Source organism: Prionailurus viverrinus, chromosome D1 (assembly GCF_022837055.1).
Source record: "Prionailurus viverrinus isolate Anna chromosome D1, UM_Priviv_1.0, whole genome shotgun sequence".
Classification (NCBI taxonomy): Eukaryota; Metazoa; Chordata; class Mammalia; order Carnivora; family Felidae; genus Prionailurus; species Prionailurus viverrinus.
In genome coordinates this window covers 43,467,312-43,481,844 of record NC_062570.1, presented here as the reverse complement: position 1 = coordinate 43,481,844, position 14,533 = coordinate 43,467,312, and positions in this window count along the sequence as shown.

The window sequence follows — 14,533 nt, the reverse complement described above, 5'->3', positions numbered from 1 at the left end:
AGGAATTTACCCAAGGGATAGAGGAGTGCTGATGCATAGGGGCACTTGTACCCCAATATTTATAGCAGCACTCTCAACAATAGCCAAATTATGTAAAGAGCCTAAATGTCCATTAACTGATGAATGTTTGCATTTCTATTTGGTACATTTTCTCAGCCATCACATCAAAAGTATCTTATTCTTGATAGTCCTGGAGATGTTTATCACATTCACTCTATCTACCTCTTAGGTTTGATTACTTATATAGAATTAATATAACCTGATGGGGCTCCTGGGTGGCTCAGTCAGTTGAGCGTCCGACTTTGGCTCAAATCCTGATCTCACGGGTCGTGAATTCAAGCCCCGTGTCAGGATCTGTGCTGACAGCTCAGAGCCTGGAGCCTACTTCAGATTCTGTATCTCTCACTCTCTCTGCCCTTCCTCCACTTGTGTTCTTTCTTTCTCTGCCTCTCAAAAATAAAGAAACGTAAGAAAAAAATTAAAAAAAAAAAAAGAATTAGTATAACCTGAAACTTACTTATGACTGAAATGAAATCAAAGTGAGGCCATTAGAAAACTTCCCAATTATTACACTTACCATCTGGGACTTCCTTGGTATCTTATCCATGAAAATAAGATATTTATTCCTTTACCTGGCCACATTTTTTTTATATGGCAAGAATTTTTATTCTCTTATAAAACAAAAAGTAAAAATGACATGAAAGAAAATATGGAAAGAAAATGCTCTTATAAAACACATAGCCTTGGGGGTGCCTGAGTGGCTCAGTCGGTTAAGTGACCAACTTCCGGCTCAGGTCATGATCTCACGGTTTGTGAGTTCAAGCCCCGCGTCAGACTCTGTGCTGACAGCTCAGAGCCTGGAGCCTGCTTCGAATTCTGTGTCTTCCTCACTCTCTGTCCCTCCCATGCTCACGCTGTGTGTGTGTGTCTCTCTCTGTGTGTCAAAAGTAAACATTAAAAAAATTTAAAAACAAACTGTAATTGGATAATTGTATCTTCTACAATTAACAAATGAGTTGGTGCTGCCACTCGCGCCCAAACTTGATATATCAGGCCAAGCTTGTTCTCTTGTTCCTAAAGTTCCAGAAATGAGAAAGATAATTATGAGTAGACTCCAAGAAAAACTTTCTTTTTGAAAGGGGACGGGATTTTGAATTTTGACATTATAAATTTTTAGGCTGTTTGTTTTCCCTTCTCAGTGGTAGGTATCACTGTGTAACTGAACTGCTCCAAACACTTTCATCACCTGAGATTTTAAGAAGGGACTAGTTTTTTTGCTTGTTTGTTTGTTTTGTTCTGTTTTGAGAAAGAGACAGCACAATCAGGAAGGGGAGAGAGAATCCCAAAGCAGGCTCCCTGCTGACAGAGGGAGTTCCAATTCAGGAACTGTTGAGATCACGACCTGAACCTGAACCGAAACCAAGAGTCAGATGCTTAATGGACTGAGCCACCCAGGCACCCCAGAATGGGACATATTTCAGTGATGTATATTCTCTCTTGTCCACTTAAGGAATAACTTATAGATCCTTGTACTGGAGCCAAGATCTTATCAATTAAAACTTCTTTATTTATTTAAAGTTTTTTTTTTAATTCTAAAATACTTTAATAATATTGATAGGAAGACTGATATACAATACAATTATGCATTTTACAAGGAGACTCTGTACATCAGGGAAGCATCCTGAAGCATCAGACTTTTATTTATTTACATTTTAATTGTGAATTGTTACACAAAAGAGAACACAAAATCTCCTATGTCAATGTAAATAAATATAATATTTGTAATGTATTACAAATGTAATAAATGTAAATAAGTAAATAAACTGAAAAGACTTGAGCCCCAAAGCATCTTGTTTCAAAAGAACACGAATGAGATGAAAGATGAACTAAATTCCTTAGTGGCATGGACAAAGCAGATGAGCAGTTCAGGAAATCAAATCCTGTTTCCAGCTTAGCACATTAAAAGAAAGTCAGGCAGTAAAAGACGGGCTTGAAAATTTCATCTCAAGCCATAGAGAATGTTGCATAAGCCTAGATAACAGTCTCCAAATCAACAAGATAGAAAGGTTAGAAGTCAAGTGAGCAGGTTATGTGTGGCCACCTTACATACAGACCTCTAGCAACTTTGCAAAATTGTCAATTGTCTCCCTGAGGTCACTCAAATGTCATGAACTTCAAGGAGCTTGGACCCACTGCATCTCTGTAGCCATGATGCATTTGACAGTAACTGAGAAATCTAAATACCTCCCTTTTTCCCATACAGAGAGAAGACACTACCTTTTTAAGGTCACTTCAGTTCTTTTGTTTTGACCAGATATTCTGATTCTTCAGCACTGCTCTCATGGACATTGAAGGAGAAAATGAGAAAAATCTACTTAACGATTACAAGTATGGGACTGCAGAAGAAATAGAAGAAATCCACGAAACAGCCATAATTTTCTTAACATTAAAGTAAAGAGTAAAAGCCACATTCATCAGTTAAACAGAAACTATCTTTTTTTTTCTTCCACTTAGTGCAGATAGGAATTAGAGGGGAAAATGGCTCGCCTGCATAATTTTCAAAATAAAAATTCAAAGAAAGTAACTGAATCTTCTGTTTTAGGAAATCATGTCAATGTATATTACCAATACACAAAGGGGTAGGGGCTGACTCAATGCCCAGGAACCCACTACACTGGCCACAACTTGGGGGAGGAGGGGTGAGATGGAAGCTGCCAGAAAGGGTAGAGAGGGTCAGCAGGAGGATCAGCATTTGGAAGTCAGCAAGAGAGGGCAAGCAGCATGGAGGAGAAGGGAAGAAGAGGGTCATGAATGCACTCCTCCCCCCACTACTTCCTTCTCCAAAGACCTTTTAGGATCTGGCACCCCATGTCCCTAGGACCTTACTAGGAGCCAGCAGCATACATGTGCTCCCACAAAATTGCTACAATTCTGCTTTAAGGAGAAAGATACATCTATTGGTCAGAATGATTTAGAATATCATTTGATACGACAAAGGCACAATTGCCTATAAAATTTAAGCCATGAGTTGGTTTTCTGCCAAGTTGCCATTGTCATAAAAGCCTATATTGGTTTTGTTTTTTAAAATTTATTTTGAAAGAGAGTAGCAGAGAGAGAGAAAGAAAGCAGGGGAGGGGCAGAGAAAGAGGCAGACAGAATCCCAAGCAAGCTCCACACTGTGAGCACAGAGCCCCACACAGGGCTCAAACCCTGGAACCATGAGATCATGACCTGAGCCAAAGTCAAGAGTCAGAAGCTTAACCCAATGAGCCACCCAGGTGATTCAGTTTTATTTTTATGTATAGAAAATATATATACTTTTTCATTTTCCCAACCTGGAATTTAGTTGCATCTCAGATTGCTTAATAAACAGAAAAACATAAGTTTCCATCCCTTCCTCAAGATTTTTTTTAACATTTACTTATTTATTTTGTGAGAGAGAAAAAGAGAGTGGGGGAAGGGCAGAGAGAGAGAGAGAGAGAGAGAGGGAGACAGAGAATCCCAAGCAGGCTCTGCACTGTCAATGCAGAGCCTTCGGGCACCCCTCGCAAGATTTTTTTTTTTTCCTAAAAAATTAAAAATCAGTATGACTTGTGCCAAAAAGGAAGAGCATATCAGATCCTGAGCTGGACTGCCCGAAGAGGACTAATTTGCTGTGTTACAAATAGACTGCAATGCTTTCAACTGACCTGTCAGTGTGGTATGGAGGCGTCCCTGGGGAGGGGGCTCTTTGCTGGAAGGTTAGGAACCTCCGGAAAGTTTTCTCTGTTCAGTTTCTTTTTTATCACTTCTGAACCTAAATGGAGTAAAACAAACTCTAGAGGAAACTGGGAAATTAATAGATATGTTTTAAATCTTGAGAAATCTTAACTCCAGTTCGGAGAGATTAGAGAGGAGTTTGTGATAGGTTTATAGAAAGCCATGACAGTAAAATTTTATAAAGGCCAGTGGAAATCAAGATGTTATAATAAAAAATAATTATAATTACAATACAATTTATGATTCATCTACGATTTTCATTTTCCACAGGGGTTAGTTAACAAAATGTAAGAAAAATTATGATGCGACCACATGAGGAAAGAAGAGAATACAAATATGTGTGAAGGACAAAGGAGTTAGCTAAATTTTTATTTCTCTTAAAGTTAAAAGACATTTTATTCAAAAGTGCCAAAATAAGCTTATTATTTAGTATCATGTACAGAACAACAGAGACTTACCTTTTTTGGTAGAGATACAAAGATATAGAAGACAATATATCTGTCATCAAAAGCTTACAGATATAAACAAATAAAATCTTCACAAACCAAAATTACTTCAAATATTTTGTTCGATTCTATATAACCTTCTCCCATCCATTCTTAATACAAGATTTCTCTTCAGTGTCAACACTTGCACATTTAAGAAATCTTAATGTAAAGGGGATCTATTGTTTAAAATAGAATATATACTCCTCAATATATTCCTCAATCATATCATACATACTATCATCCACATTTGAAAATACATAAAGCCCAAATTTAAAAGACAACGAGTTTCATTTAATAGAGTATGCTTTAAAATAAATGACTAGAGGTAATCAGCATCCTGATTTTTAGACAAGAGTGAATTCAAAAGTCCTCATTTACAATACTCCAACATGTCACAAATGACATCTTCCCACATCACCAATTTTTGGGTAGTTATTGGCCACTTTTAAAAGGCCACAATCTGAAAAATGAGAAATCATTTTTCACATTCTATAACAAGATTTTCCAAGAAAATTCTACAGAAATTCAGTCTATTTTTACACACGTGGAACCATAAAATAACAGAAAGAGTCTTATTAATTTATAAAATTCTAAGCAATAGTACAGATTATTATTCCATAGTTCCAGTGAAAACTGAAAATAATAATATATAGATACACACATAATATATACATATGTATTAGGCATTTTACCATTGGCTTTAAGAAAGATGCAAACTTCCTGGTGGTTAAGTTGAAATTCTTTTTTAGAATCTTTAAGTTAAAGATAAATGAATTCTTCCCCTTGGAACTCTGTACCCACTTGAAGATTCTATAATTGGTCTCATCAACACTTGAAAGAAAAGACACCCAGTTGGATAAGTGGCTCTGTGTTCTCGGTTCAGTGGACAGAAGCTGAAATTTTCAGGTCTCCATGATCCAGCCAATGCTTCTGAACAGACCAAATTTGATTTGAAGACTATCTTTATATCAAGATTCTTGAAGCTTCCCTGGATTAGGCTTCTGCAGTACAGAAGACCAGCAGGATATACTTTCCCATTGTTCAATGACATTAATTCCCTTCCTAATCTCTAAAAATACTGACTACAAACACCTCTTAGTGCTGATTCAATCTTGTAGTTAATTTTTACAAAAATAATGTCTGCATGATAAATTCATGTTCCACGTTCTCTTGTTTTTACCCTTACATCTAACTATATTTGAATATGGTATTTGAATCCTTCCCTTGTTTGATAATTTCTGCCCTCTCCTCACAAAAACTTAGGCTCTAATGTCATTGTATCTTCAAAACAGCTATTTAAATCCCTTCACTCTGATCACTTTCTAGCCACTCTTTAGAAGTTAAATTGGCATTGAGATCAAAATATGAATGATTCTTATGGCTGGTTTGGCAAAATGAAAGTGTAAGGTCACATGTCTGTCATCCTGGATGATTTAAGTACGGGTTTAGGGAAAAGGGACATAGGGAATAGGCGGGAAAAAGAAAAAAAGAATTCTAGATGATTTGGTTAAAAGCAATTTGTCGAACTCAAGTTACTGGAAAAGATATCTTGACTGAAACAAAGAATTATTTGAGAAATTACATTTGACATTACCTGATTTCTAACTACTAATTATCTATATACACTTAATAATAAGATGTTATTTATAAAAGCCTGTATCAGTGGAGTGCTTAAAAAATATTAGTATCTTTACAAATTGGTACATAACATAGGATTTAATTTAGGGCTTTTAAAATTATGGATATAGATGAACATAGTGAAAAACGTGTACAGAAGAGTATCTGGAGAGCTAAAACTCTTAGGATTAAGTTTGATAATAGCTTGTTGGTATTCTTTTTATTAATTTATTGTCTTCTTTGTTATGTTTTAGAATTTGTAGTAGCAACAATTAACTGCTCATGTGAAAAGAAATTGTATTTTTAGACATCACATAGCTCTCATAAACTCATGTAAATATTTAAGTGCACCTAGGAATAGTTTTAAACAAAAAAGGAATATGTGTATGCTATTTAGTCAACTTAAAAATTACTAGAACAGAGGGGCACTTTGGTGGCTCAGTCATTTAAGTGACTGATTTTGACTCTTGATTTCAACTCAGATCATGATCTCATGGTTCATGAGACTGAGCCTTGCATCAGGCTTTGGGCTGACAGTGCGGAGCCTGCTTGGGATTCTCTCTCTCTCCTTCTCTCTCTGCCCCTCCCCACCTCTCTCTCTCTGCCTCTCCCCGCATGTACCCTCGCTCTCTCTCTCAAAATAAATAAACATTTTTAAAAAATCAAAAAACTATGTTTCTAAATTAAACAGATAAAAAGATAATAAATACAAATAATAAATCTAATCTTTTTAGGAAAAGCATAGAGTACCATAAACTCATGAATGGGGACACCGGAATCATTTATGACAAGACAGTCAGAAATAATAAAATGATTTCTCTCTACATATTCTAGAGACAATAATATTTCCTTCTTTATTAAAAAAAAAACCTAATGTAGAGGGGTGCCTGGGTGACTCAGTCAGTTAAGCATCTGTCTCTTGATTTCAGCTCCTGTCAGGATCTCATAGTTCATGAGTTTGAGCCCCGTTTTGGGCTCTGCACTGACACTGTGGAGCTTGCTTGGGATTCTCTCTCTCTTTCTCAAAATAAAATAAACTTAAAAAAAATCTAATGTAGAAATATGCTCAAACTCTAGCAAAAGGAGGACAAGATATAAACTGTCCTGTAATCCATTTCTAAGCTCTGTCATTTTGGACAGAACTTGCCATCTTTCTTTTCCATGCACGTTCCCATGAGGTAATTTATGGCAATGAGTTATAGAGTTATAAGTCTTGCTCTATGTAGGAGAAAAATCAGGCTATAATTTCTTCTTTTTTTTTTTAATGTTTATTATTTAGTTTTGGGAGAGAGAGAGAGAGAGAGAAAGCGTAAGTGGGGGAGGGTTAGAGAGAGAAGGAGATACAGAATCTGACGCAGGTTCCAGGCTCTGAGTTGTCAGCACAGAGTCCTATGCAGGGCCCGAACTCATGAACTGTGAGATCATGACCTGAGCCAAAGTCTGACACTTAACCCACCGAACCACCCAGCGCCCCTCAGGCTATAATTTCTCACCAATTAACTATTTTCTCATCACTAAGAATTCCCGATGTAGTCTAATTGAAATCTTTCAGGGGCACCTGGGTGGCTCAGTCAGTTGAGCGTCCCGCTTCAGCTCAGGTCATGATCTCATGGTTTGGTTCATGAGTTGGAGCCCTACATGTGGCTCACTACCATCAGTGCAGAGCCTGCTTTGGATCCTCTGTCCCCCTTTCTCTTCCCCTCCCCCACTCATGCTCTCTCTCTCTCTCTCTCTCTCAAAAATGAGTAAACATTTATAAAAAAATGAAAATAAAAACTTTCATAACTTAGATTATTTATATGAAACCAGATTAGATCTTCTCAAGTGGTTTCCTATGGTAAGAAGTACAGTAGTTACTTTTGGCCTCAGTCTCCAGAGCGAGGGTTCTCAGATCTTCCTCTTACTGATTCAGAAAGAAAAAACATAAATGGAGGATTTTCCTGCCCACCAAATTCAGGTGGTTTCAGTTTTATTGGGAACTGACAGTAAGATTATTAAAAGAAGAGAGACTGGGAATAGTGCGCTGGAACATGGGGATGTGGGGGATGGGGGAGGGGAAGGAGGATCTCCTGGATATGTAAACACGCCACTGGCCCCTTGGCTTTTTGGCATTTACCCTCCTGGTCCCACTTCATTCTGGTTACTATCTTCCTTTATTCATCTAGACTTCTTATTAGCACCCTTGGTAGATTGTGATTCTCTAAGTGTGCTTTGCACGGCCTCCCTCAATGAGCTCCACATCCCTACGGCTTTAACCATAACTCTCTAACCTAAATTTCCCAATAGAAGATATCCCCCATGTTCCACATTGGTATTTCTAAATATCTAGTAGGCAATGAAATGAAATGTTTATAGATGGCTCACTCCCAATTTATTCTATAATGTCCTCAGTATTTTCACCCCATCTCCACCTTCAATCATCCTCCAAATCTGTTTCTTTTTGAAGATTATGTGCAATACATTTAAATTCTAACTTTACTTTGTCAAGTATTTATGTCAAAGAAGAGCAACCAAAACACTAACAGAATGATGAAAATAACAATTTACTGTTTAAATTTTTTTTAACATTTATTTATTATTGAAAGACAGAGCATGAGCAGGGGAGGAGCCGAGAGACGGGGAGACACAGAATATGAAGCAGGCTCCAGGCTCTAAGCTGTCAGCACAGAGCCCGACGCAGGGCTCGAACTCACCAACTGTGAGATCATGACCTGAGCCGAAGTCGGACGCTCAACCTACTGAGCCACCCAGGTGCCCAACAATTTACTGTTTTATAGTATAGAATCAACATGCTGTTTAACTAAAAGATGATTGATAGATTATCTGCAAACAAAGCTCTCATGACTCTCTCCAGGTACACAGTGATGTCCTGGAAAAGGTCCCCTGTCACCTCTGGTACCTCTGGACTAGGGTGGACAGTCCAAGCATAAAGACATAGAATAAAAGGCAATTCATAGAAGGTTTGGATCAGCCTCCTGGAATTTGACATGTCAGAATAACCTGATAGTTAAGAGGAGGGATTCTTTCTTCTTGGTTGTATTAAGGAGAACATTCATTATAATCTCTTTCCCACACGCCCACTTTCATCAATAGGTATCAAAACCTATTAGCTTCATAAGAGCATTCCAGGGTTATGAAAGTAGAACTGTGAGCTTTGCAATTGTTGCCCAAGTTCCCTTATATGCAGCCACTCATCTTGCACCTTCCCTGTCCATCTCATAAATATCTTTTCCATAATCACATTTGACCAGGGGCAAATCAGGAATTAGAAGGAAATCTGAGATGCGGCACCTGGATGGCTGGGTCGGTTAAGTGACTTCAGCTCAGGTCATGATCTCACGGTTAATGGGTTCAAGCCCTGTATCAGGCTCTCATTGTCAGCGCAGAGCCTGCTTTGGACCCTTGGTCTCTCTCTCTTTCCCCCTGCTCTGCTCTCTCTCTCCCTCCCTCCCTCTCTTTCAAAAGTAAGTAAACATTAAAAAAAAAATTTTTTTAAAGACGAAATCTGAAAAACCTCTACTTGTGCAATCTTGAACCAGACAAGCAGATGATATCTGTCTTCAGATTCTCTCTAATGTAAAACAAAGTACCATTTTATATGAAGTATCATGGTTTTGGGTGGTGATATAAAGGTATGTATTTGAATTGTTTACTTAATTATAATGAAAATCATAATCTATTATATAATGCATAGAATATATGCGGTGGTTCTCATCTTAATTTCCAGACTACAAGTAGGCAAAAATAAAAATGCATGGGGGGCGCCTGGGTGGCTCAGTCAGTTAAGCATCTGACTTCCGCTCAGGTCATGGGTTTGAGCCCCTCATTGGGCTCTGTGCTGACAGCTCAGAGCCTGGAACCTGCTTCAGATCCTGTGTTTCCCTCTCTCTCTGCTCCTCCCCTGCTCATGCTCTGTCTCTCTCTGTCTCTCAAAAATGAATAAAAGTTAATTTTTTTAATGCATGGTTCTTTTAATTAAATTTAATGTCTAATATAAATATAATGCTCTTTTCTTCGCAAAAATACTGTCACCAGAAAGTTTTTACTTATTTTTTTCCTACTTAAATCCTACTTATCCATCATGCCCCGAATTTAGTAATCCATTTTGTGAAGGCTAATTTGATCACTTGTGAAGTATTTTCATTGTAATTTGCATCATAGAAATAAATACTCATTATTAGTGTTATGTAGTAATCTGTGAGTTACAACAGAGTAAGGGTAGTACTGAATACTGATAATAAAATAATGAATATTAATTCCTATCTCATGGCATAGAAATTATTTCCACACTATTGTAGTTATCATTGTGGAAAGAATAATAAAGAAAAAAAATCTCAGAAAATTTTTGGACTATATAATCTCAGAGGAAGTTTTCCTAAGTGGGACACATAAGTTACTAAACATACGAAAAATGAATTGGAATGAATGAAAATTAGTAACTTTTGTACATCAAGACACCATTCAAAGTGAAAGGCAATAATGGGAGAACATATCTGACATTTTTTTTGGAGAGAACTCCAAAAATCAGTAAGAACAAGACAAGTCAACTTGTTTGAAAAATGGGGGGGGGGGGGAGGGATGATTTGAACAGGTAGTTCACCAATGAGAATATCCAAATATACCCCTATGCTAAAGTGTTTCACTGCATCTGTCATCAGGTAAATGCAAATTAACACCACAATGTCAACCACAAAATGACAAAAAATATCAAAACAGGTAATGGCAAATGTTGGCAAAAGAATGGAGGAAACAACACAATTATCTGTGTCAGGATATATTAATCACCAGGATGTGGTTAGCGCTATGGTAACCTCTATGGTTAGAGTTGGGGTAGGGTAGACAATACTGGGGGCTGGATGTGGGAATATCTTTACTTTGTGTTATGAAATACAATTTTCTTTGACAATGTCTTCACCATGTTCCAAATGTTCAGAGACCTCTGTGCAGGAAGGTGTAATCTTGGGTCAGAAAGGCAGAACTGTATATTTCCACCCTGTTCATAAATATTCCTGCCGTTTGGATTCCAGGGAACTCTGAGGGCATTATTTTCCGCACATGATCTATAAAAAGAGAAAGGAACACTGAACTGCATTCAGTGAACAGCGTTTTCTAAGACTTGGGAAGTCAGCTCAAGGAATCTCTTCTTATTTTGTTCCTCTGTGGTACATCTTTATTTTCCTTATTAAATGTGACACTTCAAAGCCACTTTCATAAATATGCTCCTTCTCAAGTGATAATAATCTTTAGATGTTACCTAAATATCAGCTGGTTTGTCCTTTGCTTTTCAACATGACTTCACTGATTTATCAAAACATTAAATTGTGTGCTTAAAGTTGGTTAAATGATATGTAAATTATGCATTAAAAAAGCTAATAAAAAGCATGTCTCTACAGTAAAAGCGTATAAGAACATAAGAATACAGAGGGAATAAAAGAATGGAGATGCAGAAAAAAATGGAAAGAATAGAGAGCAAGAGTATTAGCGTTTCAGGGCTACTACGAGATTCTGGACTTTCTGCAATTTTCAAGTTGGTAAAATGAATTTTGTAAAAAGGAGGATGCTGGGGGGCGCATGAGTGGATTAGTCAGTTGAGAATCTGACTCTTGGCTCAGATACACATAATATAAAAAAGAAGGATGCTGGCCGTAGAGGGACGTGTTCATAGAAGTGAACAGCAATTGTGCAGCTTTTGCAGATGTGCAGGAGAAAGCCTGCCTCCTCCCATCAGCCGGAGAGTCTGCGAAGACTTGTGAGGAAGGTTTGCGTATTTTGTGTAGTGTCTCTTCAGTTTTATTTTTCTCCTCTCGTATTATAATATCTTGTTGTCTCTTCTTTCTCTCTCTGATCCAGTCTTTGCAAGACCTTCAGCCCTTTGCTAAAGGAGATGGAAATTCCAGCCCAGCAGGTATGGACTCTCAGGAACACCTGGTGATGTCAGGAGCTGAGACCATCCAGGCTTCTGCATCTGCCTCTTGGAGAACAGACCTGTTTTCCTTTCCCTGTTTGGCAGTTTTATTATTTTCCCTATGGCTTAGAGGAACCAGTCATTCTCTCCCCTGCATTTGTTAGAGAATTTGCATCAAAAACGTTGCCAGCGGGGCCACAGTACCTCTGTGGCTTCTGTCCTTCCATCCTTTCGTTTTATTCTCCCCCGCCGGACCTCAAAGGTGGAATCCTGCTTGTTCGCAACCCAGTAGCTGCAATCGAGCACCCAAAGGGCCCAGGAGGAGGAGAAATCCTTCTGAAGCCCATGCACTTCCTCGTGTAAAATGTGAGGAGCTGTGAGGACCAGTGAGCTCGTGCTAATTCCGCGGGTGGGATGAGGTCGGAGGGAGCTGGCGCGCTTCTGGGCCGCGCCTTCTACAAGGTCTTAGAAATCCCGAGCAGAGGATCCCTGGGGATGGGGGGGAGGGGGAGGGACTCGAGTGGGTTTCGCTTTGTTTTAACCACGCCCCGCGCTGCATTCCTGCCGCGATCTCCCGGCTTCCCTTCGGGTCTTGAGCCACGTTCCGACCCTAAGGCAATCGCCACCCGCACCCGCACCTGTTCTACGTCACCCCTGACTTCAGCACCCAGAGAAAGGCTCGCTGCGCGGACCCCGTCTCCCCCTAAGGCTGGTGCGCAGAGCCTGGAGGGTCCCCGAGGCTGGAAGCGCTTGGCGACGCCTCTTCGCTCCAGTCCCTCCGGCCCCGCTCGCTCTCGGGCTCCCTCCTGTGGGCCCTTATTTCCACCTTCGTCCTGTCGCCCCTTGGGTCTGTTCCCGAGGCTCCGCTTCCCTTTTATGTTTTTGGGGTTTTTTTCCTCGGAAACCGCGCCACTACCCCTAGTCGCCCCGTGCAGGTTCCCGGCCTCAGCGGGACGAGTCAGTAGGCCCGAGCGAGCACCCCAGAGTCCGCGTGCAAAGGGGCCTTGGCTGCGGGACCATTCCGGGCCGGCCCTGCGCGGTGGTGGGTGTGGTCGCCGCCGCCCTGCATCCCTGGCGGGAAAGGGTAGAGATGCTCAGCCTTTGCCTGGGGGATTTCAGATCCAGTTTGAATCTCCGCGAATTGCAGTGTTGGTTTAGGGACCCTGGCCTTCTAGGCTTTTCTTTCACCCTGGCGACAGGGTGCCCTCCACTGCAGTGCCCTCCACTGCTCTCTAGGAGCCTAGAGTATGAACTGGGAAGCCTTAGCCTTGGGGACAGTGGGACCTGTTCCCTCCAGGGTAGGCGACAGGTGGGCCCCGCGGAACCCCAGCTTCCTCTGTAGGTGGTTCAGATGACTTTCTCGAAAACTGTGCAGTCCGTTTCAGATCACACATTTTCACCCACGCACTGCCTTTTTCATAGACACAAAAGGGAGCGCGCAGAGAGGATGTAGAATCCCCTTTAATCCTGGGGCTGTGGATTAACAAGGGAAACAAGTCTCTGCTCTGAAGAAGTTTGAGCCCCACCCTGTCCCTGAGGACCTTCTGATGTCAGGATTTCTCCGCTGACACTGGGGCTGTCCCCATGACCAGAGTTCCCTACCATTTAGCCCTAGAGGAATAGGGGAGGGTCCACCTTCTGTACAGCATCCTGTCCCCTCCCCCAGGGTAAGATGACCCCAGACATCCTCGTGCTTCCATGTGTTTTTTTTTTGTTTTTGTCTGTTTTTTCCCACCAGTAATGAGTAAAGATCAAATCATTTGGCCCTTTGTTGCCTCCCTCCCCACTTCCCAGTGGCTGCCTTACTTGAGTCACCGCCCAAGTCCAAAACCTTTCTCTTCAGTTAATTAATTAGTTTGTTTGAGAGAGAGACAGAGAGAGAGAGAGAGAGAGAGAGCACTTGTACAAGCAGGGAGAAGACTAGAGGGAGAAAGAGAGGATCTTAAGCAGGCTCCATGCTCATCATGGAGCCCCACTCGGGGACTGGATCCCATGACCCTGGGACCATGACTTATGCCAAGATCAAGAGTCAGATGCTCAACCAGCTGAGCCACCCAGCCCCCTTCCCCCAAAAGCTTGCACTTTAAATCACTGACGAGGTGTTGGAGCTGCCCTGTGGTTCCCAGCGCCATATCTGAGTCTTTCATATCTCATTCTGTGTGACAACTGGTAGAGCCTGAAGAAGTTTGAACCAGCCAAGAGAATTTAGGAAAATTCCATTAGAGCTCGGCAGGCCTCCTGGAGCTCCCATTTACAATTGTGTGCTGAGAAGATGGATCACCTGCTCTGTGCTGGTGAAGATGAGGCAGAAGATCATCAGTGAATATGGAACGGAAGGATTTGGACAATTGGATGATGGGTGGGATCATCCCAAGAGAGGAGCATGTTTTGGGTTTGGGATGAATTCTGTCTTTGACACTTGAAGAATGGTGTGCCAGAGGAAAACTGTAATGGAGATGTCAGTGAGATTGTTACTTTGTGATATGACTTTTGCAGAAATATATGGACTTAATTAATGTGAGAATAACAGATAGACATGTGGGACATGATGGGTTCATGCTGGAAGGGCATATAGGCTACATGAGAATATGCAGATTTCCAAGACAGAGACAGCAGTGAAGGGAAACCAGGAGTTTATGGTACTTGAAGGAAAGGAATGCCCAATGATAAGGGTGGTAAATGTAGAAGCAACTAATTCTACAGTCTCCTGGCCTCCCTTTGACTGCTGCCTCCTTGAGACTCAGGTCAAGCGTCACTGATATGA